The following is a 16,476-nucleotide window of genomic DNA, read 5'->3' as shown; positions in this document are numbered from 1 at the left end:
TTCCGGCCCCAACAAGCTTTTCTCTCCAGCTTCATACCAACATAGTGGAGATTGACATTTCCTCCCATACAAGGCCTCATACGGATTGTGCTTATTATACCATATATCCAATAATTTATTAAAAAAAGAATATTAATAATGAGTAAATTTTTTTTAAAAATATCATTTAAAGAATAGGGACAAATAAACCCCTGACCAATTTAAATTTAGAGACAATTAGACTCCTGTCCATTTTTGAACTTGACACGTCACCATTTTCTGTTCAGAATCGACGGAAAAACACCCACAAGGACCGTATTGAATCACGGAAGTAAAGGACATGGACCAAAGTGGGTCGTTTTTATGGTGAAGGGTCGCGTTGTCATTCTAAAAAATGGACAGGAGCCGGATTGGTAGTTCACTCTTTCTTTTTCTCTATTTACAAAATACATATTTTCTTTTTTTAGATTAAAATAATATACATTTTAGTTTATTTTACTAAAATACCATCAATAATCATGGTAATTATATATCTAAATTTGTAATAATTATTTAGTGAGTTCAAATAATAATAATAATAATAATAATAATAACATTTTCTTACTTAATATAAAATTTTTTGGTACCTTTAGGATTGAGCTCTTTGGTTGGTTTGTTCTAATTGACAAGATGAATACTAAAGAACGCTTGAGCAGATTAGGTGTTATTCGTCAGCATGACAATCATTGTGTCTTATGTGAAAAGGAGATTGAATCTGTACACTATTTATTTCTGTTGTGTGACTTTACGTGGTAGGTGTGGTGCGTTTGGTCGAGATATTTAGGTAAACTGTGGGTCGTCCTAGGAACCATGAGGGGGCAATTTGAGAGTTGGACTGGTTTTTACAAGAAAAGAGAAGAGCAAAAGATGTTGCTGACTGGGTTCTTTGCAGTGATATGGAATATTTGGTTGGAACGGAATGCCAGAGTTTTTAACAACAAAAAAGCAAGTGTTGAGGACATTCAAGGAGGACGTTTTTGAGCTTCAAAGAGTGGACATGTATTAATCCTCTTGGTTGTTGATAGCAATGGCAGAGATAACAGGAGTTGATCATTTTATTTTCTTTTCTGCTATATGTTGTTCTACTTAACAGTGTTGAGCTTTCTTTATTTAAAAAGAATATAAAATATTTTAACTTTTTACAAAAATATTTAGTTTAAATTTGTTTATAAATTTTATGGTTATTAATATAATAAATTTTATTTATTTTTAATATTTTTTATCATCAATAGTAAAACATATAAAAAATTTAAAGTACATATTTTGAACAAGTTACAATTTTTTATTTTATATGATAAAATATTTAAAATATAAAAATTTACTACAATAATAATAAAAATTATTTATTATTCTTGTTATTTTAATAATTATCCCTAATTTTTATATACGAATATAATGATTGTTGATAGATATTTTTGATAAAATAAATTAAAATTATATTATTTTAATCTTATTAGAAAAGAAAGTAAATATTTTATGATTATTTAATTACTGGAAAACAGAAAACGTCATTTACTCATGTTCTCAAAAATAAATAAATAAATTTAGGGGAGACCGGACACGTACGGACAACGTTACGAGCACCAAAAACATTATTTGGTGATAAGAACAACATTAATTTTTTACGATCTCGTTAATTGCAATGAAGACATAGCCAACATGATAAATTCTCATATTTGGTACCGTCTCTTATATCTTAATTTTAACTATTAGAAATTTTTAATAGCTAATAATTATAACATGTCATTTTAGAAGTGGCTGTTGGAGAGTACATTTAGGGAGATTTTTTTAAATAAATATTTTAAATAATTTATTTATAAATATAGGTGTTACGATAGGTAACTGAAGATTTATGGGCTAGACTTGTTAAGTTGGTCCGATCGTCTAGTGGAAGAAGCTCGCGAAGTCTTTGAGCGGGTTCGCGCCTAGGAGTCTCTTTCCGACTTATGTATGAGAGAGAATGGGGCGTGATACCTGCAAAAACACTCTGATGGCTAAGTGAATAAGGGTCTAAGGAAGTTTTTAGAGTATGGGAACTTCGAGATACCTGAGGGATGTCAATGAACTTATAGTGGTGAACTTATAACCACGTGGTTCCACCTTTCGAGGAGGATAACCGTTTTTTTATTTTAGGGAGGTTGAGATTTGACTCCTAGAAGGGGGTTGAAAGATTTTAGAGACAGTTACTTATTTAAATGAGTTACTTATTTAAATGAGTGTTATTTGTCAGCTAATCTTCGTCTCCAACTTCTTTGTAGCAGAATCTATGACAAATCCGACCTCTTACGGAGAGGTCAGTTGTAGGGAAAGGTCAATTTTATAGATTGAGTCTTTATGTATTATTTGAATCTGGACCTTATCATTGGGTCAGAATATAAATAATAGCTAACACAATTTATATTTTTATGTTGTATTATTTAATTTTTTTATAGTATGTAAATAATTTTTTTTCTTTCTGGATTAGTGGAAAACAATCCTAGGAACCACTACTCTTCTACTATCAACGAGAATATGAGGAAGAAGCACAAAGGGCACTTCATCGAAGCAAGTGAGCCCCATTTGATGGTCTTGGCCATCCTTTGCAAGAGAATCTGTACTGAAATTAACTTTTCTATAGATATGCTGGATCGTTATTATCTAAATCTTCACTAGCGGTTTTTGGAGATATTTGGGAAAACTATTAATTCCATTTTTTTTTATCTTTTAGAATGATAATATAATCTCTCATAATAAAAATGATCTATTTTAATTTCTGTTCTTTGTTTCTGTGACACAACGTAGTTTTTATGAATATTTTTTCATTAAGTTTAATGAAAAAATACTAACGTGTCAGGTTAAAAAATAAACAGAAGTCTAATTGTCTCTGAATTCAAATTAGTTAGAAATTTTTGTATCCTTATTCTTTAAGCAATATCTTTTTTAAATTTTTTATTTATTATATTATTATTATTTTTTCAATAAATTATTGAATATATAGTATAATAGACTTTTTTATATAAATAAATAATAAAAATACATTATTTACCAAAACATTCATGGACAGAAATCGTTCAAAAAATGTGTAACACCCTAACTATCAAAGCTCATGCTTCCGGCTGCGCTACTCTGATAGCTCGGACATTACGATGACTCTTATACTATTTAATACAAAAATATGAGCCTGTTTAAAATTTTAAACCGCAATACCACTCTAAAAATATTTTTGTTATGTAACGTACATCCATACATACAATAGACTTACAACAACTCACAAAGAGTACATGCATACATACATATACATATATATATATATATATATATATATATATATATATATATATATATATGTATATAATCTTACAAGCGTTAACCAATATAATTCCTATCCCTCTTACAGAATGTATAAAGATAAAGGCGAGGGAACAATAAACAATAACTAAAGCAATACAGAGCATCTCAACAACAATTAAATAAGCTCTTCGTGACTTCTGCGTCCATATCCTGAAAGGAAAAAAAATTGTAGGGCGGTGAAAACATTATCCTTAAAAGGGTTCTCAGTAGAGCGTTTTTGGGAATTACAGTTGATGAGTTTGGAAAACTCCAAATTAATATGATGATGATCAAACATGATTAAAATAATTAATTACAAAATTATTAATTTGAATTTTAATTCATATTTGTTAATTAATAATTTTGTTGCTTGAAGATTTTGTTTTGGGCCAAAAAAATAACAAGCCCAATGTGAAGTTAAAATTCAGCCTTAGTACAAAAATGTTTTAATTATTATGGCTGAATCAATGCTTGGTTAGTTGGGTCAGTATATTGTTGAAACAAACCCATTTAAAATCTTTGCTACAAAGACCAAAGCTTGGTCCGAAACCAATATTGGAAGAAAGCAAAGTTTCATGCTTCCACGGATACCACCTCCTCATTTGATGAATTTCAAAATTAAATTAACTTGCATTAATAGCATTGGAAATATGAAAGAGAAAGTGGAATTGATTTGATTGCCTTTAATGAGCTACACGCTACTAGGCATGGGGAGAGTAAACTTAATTCATTTTCATTTCCTTTATTAATTCCTTTGAAATCTTTTCTGCATTCTCTATCTTCTCTTTCTTCTCTGTTCGGTTGTCACTTCATAGGAAAGATGGAAGCAAAAACAAGCTATCAGAAGGAGGAAAAAGAAGCTAGGCACAAGCAAGAAGCCATTGTGATGATGGCGTTAGAAAAAAGAAGATCCACAGTAGGGTGTGGCTGAGATCTTTGCCACATATGGTAAGAAATGGTGAGAAAGTCTTAAGCTCTCCATACCCGAAAATGGAAGAAGATTCAACTCGGTCAGAAAAGAAGATCCCTTGGGTATGGATCGTCTCTACGTAGAGGAAGAGGCAGAAGGTAGAGTAGATGGAGCTGTCAAGCATTAAGGACTCATCAAAGGCCAGGAATCCTTCTTAGGGAGCAAGTCAAGATGGAAGGCCCAGATTGATGAAGCTTGGTGAGAAGAGATGAGGAAGAGGTAATTGCATGTTGGATTTTACATTCAGTTTTCTCTCTTCTCTCTCTGGCTGAACCGGTTTTAAGTTGAAGAAGAAGAAGATTAGCTCGGTTCAACTGTTTCAACCTTTGAGGCTTCCCCTTCTATAATAAGGGTGAACAGCAAGGGCTTGAAGCAAGAAGAAAAGAGTGAAAAGCACAGAGTTCTCATAGCTACCCAAGCTAATAGAAGTTCTTCTCCTTCAATTTTTTCATGTTGTATTTTTCTATTTAGTTTTGTCTGTCTTGAGTCTCATGGAAAAAGGCAAATGATGTAGCATAACCTTGATGCTATGATTTTAGGAAATTGCACAATCGGCAAAATTCCTTCCGGCAAGTGCACCGGTTATCGTCAAGTAAAAACTCACAATAGAGTGAGGTCGAATCCCACAAGGATTGGTTGAATGAGCAATTCGGATTAGAAGTTTGTTCTAGTTGAGCGGAATCAAGATTTAGATGAGAATTGCGGAATATTAAATTGCATGAATTAAAGAGCTAGAAATTAAATTGCTGAAATTAAAAGGGATGGGGGTGATTGCATGAAATTAAATTGCAGAATGTAAAGAGAAAATGTAGATCAGAAATGGGGAAGTCATTGGGTTTCAGGAGATATTGAGATCTCCGAATCAAACATTTCTATCTCTTCCTCAACCAATGCATTCATTGAATTTTGCTTGGCAATCTTATATGATTGGATCCCAATTCCTTGGCTCACCAATTCTCTCTAAAAACAAACAAATTCCCAATCCCTTGGTTTAAATGTTCATAAGAAGAGATGATGCTCGATCACTGATTATACCACACAGCTTCATGAACCACAATTTGGTAGGATTACATGTCACAATATCCATCCAAACCCCAATCCAATTCACTGTGAGAAAGCTTCTCTAGCATGAATCCTCCATTCCTTTCCCAAGGTTCCGAAGGATTCCAATTATGGATAGTTTCTTTCCCAAGACAACTACCCAATGGAATTAGATCGAGAAGCTTTCTAACAAAATTCAAGAGAAAAGATTGAAGAAGAAGATAAAAAGTATTATTGATTCATTGAATTACAATAGAGCTCCCTAACCCAATGAAAGGGGTTTAGTGAGTCATAGCTCCAAATTCTATTACAAAAGTAAAAAAATTGCTAAAGTGTCAAAAAGTCCCTCACTAACTTCAATTCTATCCTATTTATACACTTTCTAAATTGAGCTTCTGTTGTGATTCTTGGGCTTTGAGGCCTTTCCCTGATTTCCTTTTTGCTTTGGGTTTATGATCCATAATACTGATGAGGCTGTGATCCAACTCTGTAACATTCATTGAGCAAACTTAGTGATAAACAAGTAATGACACAAGACTCAACAAATTGAAGTTCCAGACTCATCAATTCTTCAGGCCCAATCCCATAAATTATGATATTCAATTGGGTTTCATACCATAATAGGTTTAAGTTAATATTTGTGTTCAAATGCTAACTTAAACCTCAATATAATTGGCCCAGAAACCCTTTCAAAGAGTGGCGATTAAGTTGAAGTTTAAGTTTCAGTTTAAGGTTAAACTGAAACTTAAACGTGGAATTGGAAGAAAGCAACCCAGGAGGGTAATTACTCGAACACGTTTAAGCTTCAGTTTGAGGTCAAACTGAAGCTTAAACGTGGAAATGAAGATTGCAACCCTGGAGGCAATTCTTGGTCGAACACGTTTAAGCTCCAGTTTGAGGTCAAACTGGAGCTTAAACGTGGAAATGAGAAGGCAACCCTGGAGTAGCAAAAACGCCGAACACGTTTAACCTCCAGTTTGAGGTCAAACTGGAGGTTAAACGTGGGAATGAAGAAGGTAGCCCTGGAGTGTGAATGTCGAACACGTTTAAGCTTCAGTTTGAGGTCAAACTGGAGCTGAAACGTGAAAATGGCTTCCTGGTGCCTCATATAGTTCGAACACGTTTAACCTCCAGTTTGAGGTCAAACTGGAGGTTAAACGTGGAATCACTCCCTTGGTGCCATTCTCATTCTGGTGTTTAACCTTCAGTTTGAGGTTAAACTGGAGGTTAAACGCCAGTTTCCTCTTTTCTCAGCTTTCATGATTCTGGCGTTTAACCTTCAGTTTAACCTTAAACTGAAGGTTAAACGCCACTTTCAGCATTTGGTGCATTCTGGCGTTTAACTTCCAGTTTAAGGTTAAACTGGAGGTTAAACGCCACTTTCACATTGTACTCCACATGTGATCTTCAAGCTTCCTTTATAGATTTGGTTGCTTCCTTGCCTAGCCTCTTCTTCCCTGAAATCATCCACACAATTGCATCAAAGTCTTGCAGATTTTCATGAGAATTCTTCCATTCATAGCATTCAAGTAATATAACTAAAAACTCATGGAATTTGCATCAAAATTACACTGTTTGGATGATTCATTACTTTGTTGTTCATTTAACCATTCTTGGTTACTTTAAGCTCAAGAAAATGCATAAAACAACTAAAACTAACAGAAAAGTGCTAGTGAAACTAGCCTAAGATGCCTTGGCATCACAACACCAAACTTAATACTTGCTTGTCCCTAAGCAAGTCCTGAGTTAATTGAGAAAACAAGTATGAAACAAAAAGCAATTACATTGGCTATATTGGCAAGCATTTGAAGTTCATCAGAAGGGTTTTATGCAGAAAGTTGCAGCATCACTTTTTCATTCTTATCAGGTAAGATTATCACTTTTTCATTGCATCCATCAAACACTGCTATGGCCTCTTGTTATTCTTATGTCCTTGGCATTTTTCCCTTCTTTGTTTTTCTTTTTCTTAGAGCTCCTTTGCTCCTTGTTTGCTCAGTGTCATGTGTTGCACACGCCTTTGGCATTTTCTTTTTCTTATCAGTGCACTACACATATCCACTACAGGCATTTTAGTTCACATTTCTTCTTGAGACATTGGTGCCCAGCACCTCTTTGTGTGACTAAATGTTTTGTATTTAGGTTGCTCTTGATAATGGACTTTTGGTTGATAATCCCGGGTTAGTTAACCCAAGTTACCAATGTTGAAACACTCCTCAGAACCTATTCATCCAAGCATATCCTTAATACATAAACACCACAGGCATTTGTCTCAGAAGTTCAAACCATTGGTGCCTAGCTTATTTTCTCAATTTTTTTTGCTTTTTGGTTGCCCTTTTTCAGTGGCTTTTTCTTCTTCTTTTTCTTTCTTTTTCATGTCCAAAGACATTTATTCATCAAGATCCATAGACAGTATTCAAACTTCTACACAAAAAATGATAATTCTACACTCAATTTCCAGTGATCTGACTAAACAATCAAGCATGCATACCACCACTTAATTCTACTTGATTTGTCACTAATTGAGCCAAGTTACTTTCGTTCAAACTTTTCTTTTATTTTTGGAAACAGAACAAGCATGGCAAGCATTTGTTTAAGAGGGTGAAGTTATATCCAAACATCTAGGCATTCACTTTATTCAAAGTAGTAGACAGACAAACATACTAAAAATTTCACATAAAACTCAAATGACTTAAAATGAAAGAAAGCTCATAAAGACAATTCACAAACTATTATTTGCTTATTAAGGAACAAGACCACCTCTCATTTGTTTCTTGGTTCTTCTTGATTCTTGGGGTCCTGCTTCTTCTTGCTTCTTGCCTCTTTTTGACCACTTGTACTTCCTTTGTCTTTTTCATCCATTCTTATCCTTCCTTTTGTACCTGCACAAACAAACAACTTTGCTATCATTTTTTTTTCGGTCCATGTGAATAATGAATAGTACTTGCACATGTTTTTCATTCTTTTTGAATTGTAAATCAATGATTGACTTCATGAGCTTATAGCCGTGACCCTTGTATGTATGCACACTTATTACTGGACACCAAACTTAGTGTTTGGTAATGTCTCCTGATGACATGAAATCCATGTTGGTTGTCCTTAATGAATGTGCATAATTCTAATAAATCATAGTCACTTTGGCTCTTTGATCCTAAACAATTTTACTACCTAAAGTAATTGAAATCAAAGTATTAAAACATGCAAATGGTATACTTGTCATGAATTTCTAAATCCAGAGGAACTTCTTGCTTTTCATTAACTGTGTTCAAAGAGGAACACCAAACTTAATGTTTGGTTGTGCACCTTGAATGAAAAACTAAATACAATTTTGCATAAGATTTGGAGATGCCTTCAGGCACACCAAACTTAGAGACCAAATGTATTTTACATGTAATGTTTAGTGCACCTTATCAACGGTTGTCCTGAGGATTCACGTTCATGCATAAGAAACCATGCTTTATTAGATGCAGAGTAAAACAATAAAGAGTAAGGATACTAAAAACATGGGTTGCCTCCCATGAAGCGCTTCTTTAACGTCACTAGCTTGACGGTTGTCCCTTGTTAGGGTGGATTGTAGTGCTTGATGTCTTCTCCTCTTACTATGAAAACGTCCCCATTTGATTCCTTTATGATTTCCAAATGTTCCATAGAAAGAACTTTCCTGATTGTGAACACTTGAGGAAGCTGTGAAGGAATGGTTTTGAGGCCAGGTGGCATTGGCAGATAATGACTTGATATCACTTCATCTCCCGGAGAGAAACCTTCAGTGGGAATTTTCTTGTTTCTCCACCCTCTTGGCACTTTCTTTACAATTCTTCCCTCTCTCTTGAGGACTTCTTCTTTGACTCTTATGCCAGGAGGTTCCTTCTTATTTGTTTCTTTTAATTCTTGTGGCTTTAACTCTTGCAAATCTTGTTTGCCTTCCAAGGACTGTTTTAGAGTTTTAGTTGCTGGATTGCTTTCCTCCGAACAGAGATGGCTACTATCATCCTTAGGCTTTTCAGATTCTGGTTCAGGGTCAGATGCAGGTTTGAAAACATGGAAAATGAGCTGTTCATCATGTATTCTCAAAATTAGCTCTCCTTGTTCTACATCTATGAGCGCTCTAGCAGTGGCTAGAAATGGCCTTCCCAGAATGATAGGGTGTAGGTAGCTTTCCTCCATGTCCAAAATGACAAAGTCTGTAGGGAAGAAATAATTTCCCACTTTCACCAGCACATTCTCCACTACCCCTTCAGCTTGCTTTTGAGTTTTGTCAGCCAGTTGTATGATTACATCAGTGGATCTTACCTCATTCAGTTGTAGCCTCTTCATAAGAGTCAGAGGCATCACATTTATGCTAGCTCCTAGATCACAGAATCCTCTGTCAATTTTTGTTTCCCCTATGATGCAAGGGATATGGAAACTTCCTGGGTCTGTTTTCTTAGAGACTATGTCCTTCTTGATGAGTGCACTGCATTCCTTGTTCATTATTACAGTTTGTCCTCCCTTCAAAACTCTTTTCTTGCTCAGCAATTCTTTCAAATACTTGATATGTGTAGGCATCTGCTGGAGGATATCAAGAAAGGGAATATTGATATGGAGAGACTTAAATGTCTCTAGGAACCTTGAATATGTTTTCCCTTTTTCACCTCCTCCTAACCTCTGAGGAAATGGTGCTTTTGGTTGGTATGTTTCCAGCGTGCCTTCCTTTTGCATATCCTTAGCTTGCTCCGTTTCGCTTTCCTGCTTAGCTTCTTCCACATTTTCTTTCAAGATTTCTGGCTCCTTTTCTGAGGGTCTGATTCCGTCTTCTTCTGAGACTTCCTTCAATGTGGTGATGGCCTTGCATTCTTCCCATCCCACTCCCTTTTGTTCCCCTTTAGGATTCTTTTCTGTGTCACTAGGGAACACTGCAGTTGACTTAGGGGCCTGTTGAGAAAGTTCTCCTACTCGAGCCTCCATCCACTTGAGTTTTTCGCCATGGTTTCTTAAGGTTGATCTCACATCGTCCCTAAAGTTTTTCAACTCACTTATGTCCTGACCCATGTTTACTAACCTTCCTTCTATCCTGTTTAATTGATCTTGAAATTGTTGGTTCGGATTAGGTTGGGCAGGTTGGTTATTTTGGCCATGATATGATGGTTGGGAGTAAGTGTTTTGTGTGGCTTGGTATGATCTTTGGTTGGAGTTTTGGTATGTGGAATTGTTATGTTGGTTGTGGTTGTAAGGTTTGTGGTTTTGTGGTTGGCTTTGCTGGTTTCCCCACCCAAAGTTTGGGTGGTTTTTCCATCCTGGGTTGTAAGTGTTGGAATGTGGATCATATGGTTGCCTTTGTTGATTTCCCACATAGTTGGCCTCTTCCCAATCACCTCCTTCAGTGCTTACTTCCTCTTGATCTTGTGTGTGTAGTGCAGCCACTTGCTTTGTGTCTAATTTCCTGGTGAGCTCTGCTAGTTGCTTGGCAAACACCTTGTTTTGGGCTAGAATTGTATCCACATGGTTCAGCTCCATCACTCTCTTAGTGTTGTGCCTCTCTGAAGCATAGTAGTACTCATTCTCAGCCACTGTCTCAATCACTTCAATGGCTTCTTCCACAGTCTTTTTCCTGTTCAATGAGCCTCCGGATGAATGGTCTACAGCCTTCCTTGATTCATAAGAAAGTCCATCATAGAAAATATGCAATTGCACCCAGTCAGGGAACATGTTTGGTGGGCATTTCCTTGTCAACTCTTTGAACCTCTCCCATGCCTCGTAGAGAGTCTCACCATCCTGTTGTCTAAAAGTCTGAACCTCAGATCGAAGCCTATTGACCTTTTGTGGGGGGTAGAAACGTGCCAGAAACTTGCTCTCCACCTCATCCCAGGTTGTTAGGCTGTCCCTTGGGAATGATTCCAGCCACTTAGCTGCCTTGTCCCTAAGTGAAAATGGGAACAAGAGCAGTTTGTAGGCATCTTCCTGGACTCTATTGGACTTCACTGTGTCACAAATTCTCAGGAATTTGGTGAGATGTTGATTTGGATCTTCATTAGCACTCCCACCAAATGAACAATGGTTCTCCACCAGTGATATTAGCTGTGGTTTGAGTTCAAAATTGTTGGCCTGAATGGGTGGTTTCTGAATGCTACTACCACAATTCCCAGAGGTTGGGTTTATGTATGAACCAAGAACCCTTCTCTCAGGAATGGCATTGTTTCCATCATCCCTCTCATGGTTGTGAACTTCTCTATCCATGTTGAGATCTAGAGCTTCCTCAAAGTTGTCCTCAGATTCTCCTTCAGATTCTTCTTCTCCCAGTACCCTCTTCCTTCTTGCTTCCCTTCTAAGTCTATGAAGGGTCCTCTCTGGTTCGGTATATGGAGGGGTTGATGTCTCTCCTCTCCTACCTGTCATACAAGAACACACCACAAGCAACAACCAAGTGGAATACTCTTGGTTAATGGAAGAGTATGGTTAGAGCAGTTGAGGAATTAATTCAAATAGTTAGTGGGTCAGTGAGTTAGTTGCTTGAAATGAAAGGCATAAGAAAGAAAAAGCAAATAACAGAGTGCAGAAATTAAAATTCAACAAGTAACTTGAACTAAATTAACAAAACAAAAAAAAATTGCTCAATCTAGTTAACTTCCAATTTGAGAATTGTCAATCGAAAACCAATCCCCGGCAACGGCGCCATAAACTTGATGTAGCATAACCTTGATGCTATGATTTTAGGAAATTGCACAATCGGCAAAATTCCTTCCGGCAAGTGCACCGGTTATCGTCAAGTAAAAACTCACAATAGAGTGAGGTCGAATCCCACAAGGATTGGTTGAATGAGCAATTCGGATTAGAAGTTTGTTCTAGTTGAGCGGAATCAAGATTTAGATGAGAATTGCGGAATATTAAATTGCATGAATTAAAGAGCTAGAAATTAAATTGCTGAAATTAAAAGGGATGGGGGTGATTGCATGAAATTAAATTGCAGAATGTAAAGAGAAAATGTAGATCAGAAATGGGGAAGTCATTGGGTTTCAGGAGATATTGAGATCTCCGAATCAAACATTTCTATCTCTTCCTCAACCAATGCATTCATTGAATTTTGCTTGGCAATCTTATATGATTGGATCCCAATTCCTTGGCTCACCAATTCTCTCTAAAAACAAACAAATTCCCAATCCCTTGGTTTAAATGTTCATAAGAAGAGATGATGCTCGATCACTGATTATACCACACAGCTTCATGAACCACAATTTGGTAGGATTACATGTCACAATATCCATCCAAACCCCAATCCAATTCACTGTGAGAAAGCTTCTCTAGCATGAATCCTCCATTCCTTTCCCAAGGTTCCGAAGGATTCCAATTATGGATAGTTTCTTTCCCAAGACAACTACCCAATGGAATTAGATCGAGAAGCTTTCTAACAAAATTCAAGAGAAAAGATTGAAGAAGAAGATAAAAAGTATTATTGATTCATTGAATTACAATAGAGCTCCCTAACCCAATGAAAGGGGTTTAGTGAGTCATAGCTCCAAATTCTATTACAAAAGTAAAAAAATTGCTAAAGTGTCAAAAAGTCCCTCACTAACTTCAATTCTATCCTATTTATACACTTTCTAAATTGAGCTTCTGTTGTGATTCTTGGGCTTTGAGGCCTTTCCCTGATTTCCTTTTTGCTTTGGGTTTATGATCCATAATACTGATGAGGCTGTGATCCAACTCTGTAACATTCATTGAGCAAACTTAGTGATAAACAAGTAATGACACAAGACTCAACAAATTGAAGTTCCAGACTCATCAATTCTTCAGGCCCAATCCCATAAATTATGATATTCAATTGGGTTTCATACCATAATAGGTTTAAGTTAATATTTGTGTTCAAATGCTAACTTAAACCTCAATATAATTGGCCCAGAAACCCTTTCAAAGAGTGGCGATTAAGTTGAAGTTTAAGTTTCAGTTTAAGGTTAAACTGAAACTTAAACGTGGAATTGGAAGAAAGCAACCCAGGAGGGTAATTACTCGAACACGTTTAAGCTTCAGTTTGAGGTCAAACTGAAGCTTAAACGTGGAAATGAAGATTGCAACCCTGGAGGCAATTCTTGGTCGAACACGTTTAAGCTCCAGTTTGAGGTCAAACTGGAGCTTAAACGTGGAAATGAGAAGGCAACCCTGGAGTAGCAAAAACGCCGAACACGTTTAACCTCCAGTTTGAGGTCAAACTGGAGGTTAAACGTGGGAATGAAGAAGGTAGCCCTGGAGTGTGAATGTCGAACACGTTTAAGCTTCAGTTTGAGGTCAAACTGGAGCTTAAACGTGAAAATGGCTTCCTGGTGCCTCATCTAGTTCGAACACGTTTAACCTCCAGTTTGAGGTCAAACTGGAGGTTAAACGTGGAATCACTCCCTTGGTGCCATTCTCATTCTGGCGTTTAACCTTCAGTTTGAGGTTAAACTGGAGGTTAAATGCCAGTTTCCTCTTTTCTCAGCTTTCATGATTCTGGCGTTTAACCTTCAGTTTAACCTTAAATTGAAGGTTAAACGCCACTTTCAGCATTTGGTGCATTCCTTATTCTGGCGTTTAACTTCCAGTTTAAGGTTAAACTGGAGGTTAAACGCCACTTTCACATTGTACTCCACATGTGATCTTCAAGCTTCCTTTATAGATTTGGTTGCTTCCTTGCCTAGCCTCTTCTTCCCTGAAATCATCCACACAATTGCATCAAAGTCTTGCAGATTTTCATGAGAATTCTTCCATTCATAGCATTCAAGTAATATAACTAAAAACTCATGGAATTTGCATCAAAATTACACTGTTTGGATGATTCATTACTTTGTTGTTCATTTAACCATTCTTGGTTACTTTAAGCTCAAGAAAATGCATAAAACAACTAAAACTAACAGAAAAGTGCTAGTGAAACTAGCCTAAGATGCCTTGGCATCAGCAAACAGTGAGGTTTTTATGAAAAAGCCATAGAGCGAAAAAAGGCAGAGTATACAAAATTAAAAGAAAAAGCCATAGATGTCCTAGAGGTCCTTTGTACATCTGTGTTGTGTTTTATGATTCTGTGGGATCTCCTTGTCAAGTTCAGTTTTGGGGATAGATTCTGAACTTGTCCCAGATAGGAAAGGTAGTTCCTAGGTAGAATTGGTGTCTGTAATCTGTTAGATTATAGTGAAATTCCATCATTGTTGTGATGGAGACTGGGTGTAGGATGCACTGCACTTAGCAGCTGAACCAGAATACTTCTGGGTGTGATTTTCTCTTTCTACTCTACTCAAATTCTGATTCTGTTCGAAGGAGACAAAATTGAAAAATATCTCTTCATTGGTTACGAGACAAAAATAAAATGTCTCTTGACCAGTGACGAGACAAAAAGCAGAAAAATCTCCTTAAGCATTTTAAAAGGGCAGCAAGATTTACTCAACAAAAAATGGGCTAAGATTCAACCCCCCTTCTCTTAGCCACTGCGTACGCGTCGCTCCTCGCTGCCATCTCCTTTGATTCTTGTGCTGGAGAGACTCCATCATATCCAGCCAAATGCTACCAAAAATAAACAAAATTGCAAAAGACTCAAAATAGCATCCATATTGGCTAAAAGATAATTAATTATTTATTAAACTCAACAAATTAGATGCAAATTCACTAGGAAAAGATAGGAAAGATGCTCACGCATCACTAACCATCAATTGGTATCAAAGCTTGGTCTCAAAGAGATCAAGCTTTGCAACTTGGAGAAAAGATCCAGATGGTACAGAATAGTGGCTCAAACCTGGTATCCTACAATCTGACAAAAGGACAATCATGCAACAGATCTCCTCTCTTTAATGGAAAGAACTACACTTATTGGAAGGAAAGAATGAATATTTTTGTGCATGCAGTAGACTACAGACTCTGGAAAATAATCATAGAAGGTCCTCAATTTCCAACCACCATAAGTGCTGAAGGAATAGTCTCTCTCAAGCCCGAAGCCAGTTAGATTGAAGAAGACAGAAAAAAGGTGGAGCTCAACGCCAAAGCTATCAACTTGCTCAACTGTGCAATCAGCTTCGAGGAATACCGATGGGTATCACGATGCACAACGGCAAAGGAAATCTGGGACAAACTTCAAGTCACTCATGAAGGAACAACCGTAGTCAAGAAGACCAGAATAGACATGCTAAATAAAGAATATGAAATGTTCTCAATGAGGGAAGGAGAATTAATTGATGATTTGTTTGAAAGATTCAACATCATCATCAATGGCTTATATGCTATGGGGATCACATATCCTGAATTTGTGCTTGTGAGGAGAATTTTGAGAAGTCTCACTAAAGAGTGGGAAACTAAAGCTATAGTGATATCTGAGAGTAGTGGTCTTGATTCCATGACATATGACGATTTGAGAAGAAATTTACTTGCATTTGAAAATACATATTTGAAAAAAGATACTAAAAGAAAAGGAATAGCTCTCAAATCTGTTACTGACCCCTTGAATGATGTGATTATTCTTCTGAAAATGAATTTGTTTTGTTTGCAAAAAAATTCAGGAAAATGGTGAAGTTCAAGGAAAAGAACAAAGGAAGCGGTTTAAGAAAACCTAGGAAAGATTCCTGCGAAGTGATATGCTACAACTGCAAGGAGACTGTGCACTTCAAATCTGATTGCCCTAAGCTAAAGAAGGAGGAGAAGCCAAAAAAGGAAAAGAGGAAGGGACTCATGGCTTCTTGGGAAGACTTGGAGAACGATTCTGAGGAAGATGAAGAAAACCAAGTCTCAAACCTGCCTTATGGCTGATCATGTTGAGCAGGTAGTATTTCATAACCCTGACACTGAAAATCTTCATCTCATGATCGATCACCTGTCTGAAAAAATTAGATGTTTCTTGCTTGAAAACCAAAATCTTGAGTCTCAAATCAAAATTCTTAAAGCTGAAAATGGTTTTCTGAAGGATAAATTAAGGGAGGCTAAAACTACTATTAAACTTGTTGAAGAAAACAAGCAGTTGAAAGCCCAACATAAAAGCTGTGAATACCACCAAGCCCAACATAAAAGCTGTGAATACCACCATTTTGTAACTGCAAATCTGAATTATTTTGAAGAAAATGAGTGGCTGCATAAAGAGATAAAAAGGCTTAAAGAAGACTTAGCCAACTTTGCACAAAGTTCAAAAAATTTAAATTAACTATCGGCTAGTCAAAAAC

The 16,476-nt window shown here is 36.4% G+C and overlaps 1 non-coding gene across 1 annotated transcript; it reads left to right on the top strand.

Moving 5' to 3' along the window:
• The first annotated feature begins 11,018 nt into the window (after nucleotides 1–11,018).
• On the top strand, nucleotides 11,019–11,122 carry LOC112713680 (small nucleolar RNA R71). The gene has a single exon (XR_003158650.1). It is a non-coding gene; the product is annotated as a small nucleolar RNA R71 (small nucleolar RNA).
• The last annotated feature ends 5,354 nt before the right edge of the window (nucleotides 11,123–16,476 follow it).

Source organism: Arachis hypogaea, chromosome 9, assembly GCF_003086295.3.
Source record: "Arachis hypogaea cultivar Tifrunner chromosome 9, arahy.Tifrunner.gnm2.J5K5, whole genome shotgun sequence".
NCBI classification, from domain to species: Eukaryota; Viridiplantae; Streptophyta; class Magnoliopsida; order Fabales; family Fabaceae; genus Arachis; species Arachis hypogaea.
This window is presented reverse-complemented; position numbering and strand designations above follow the sequence as displayed.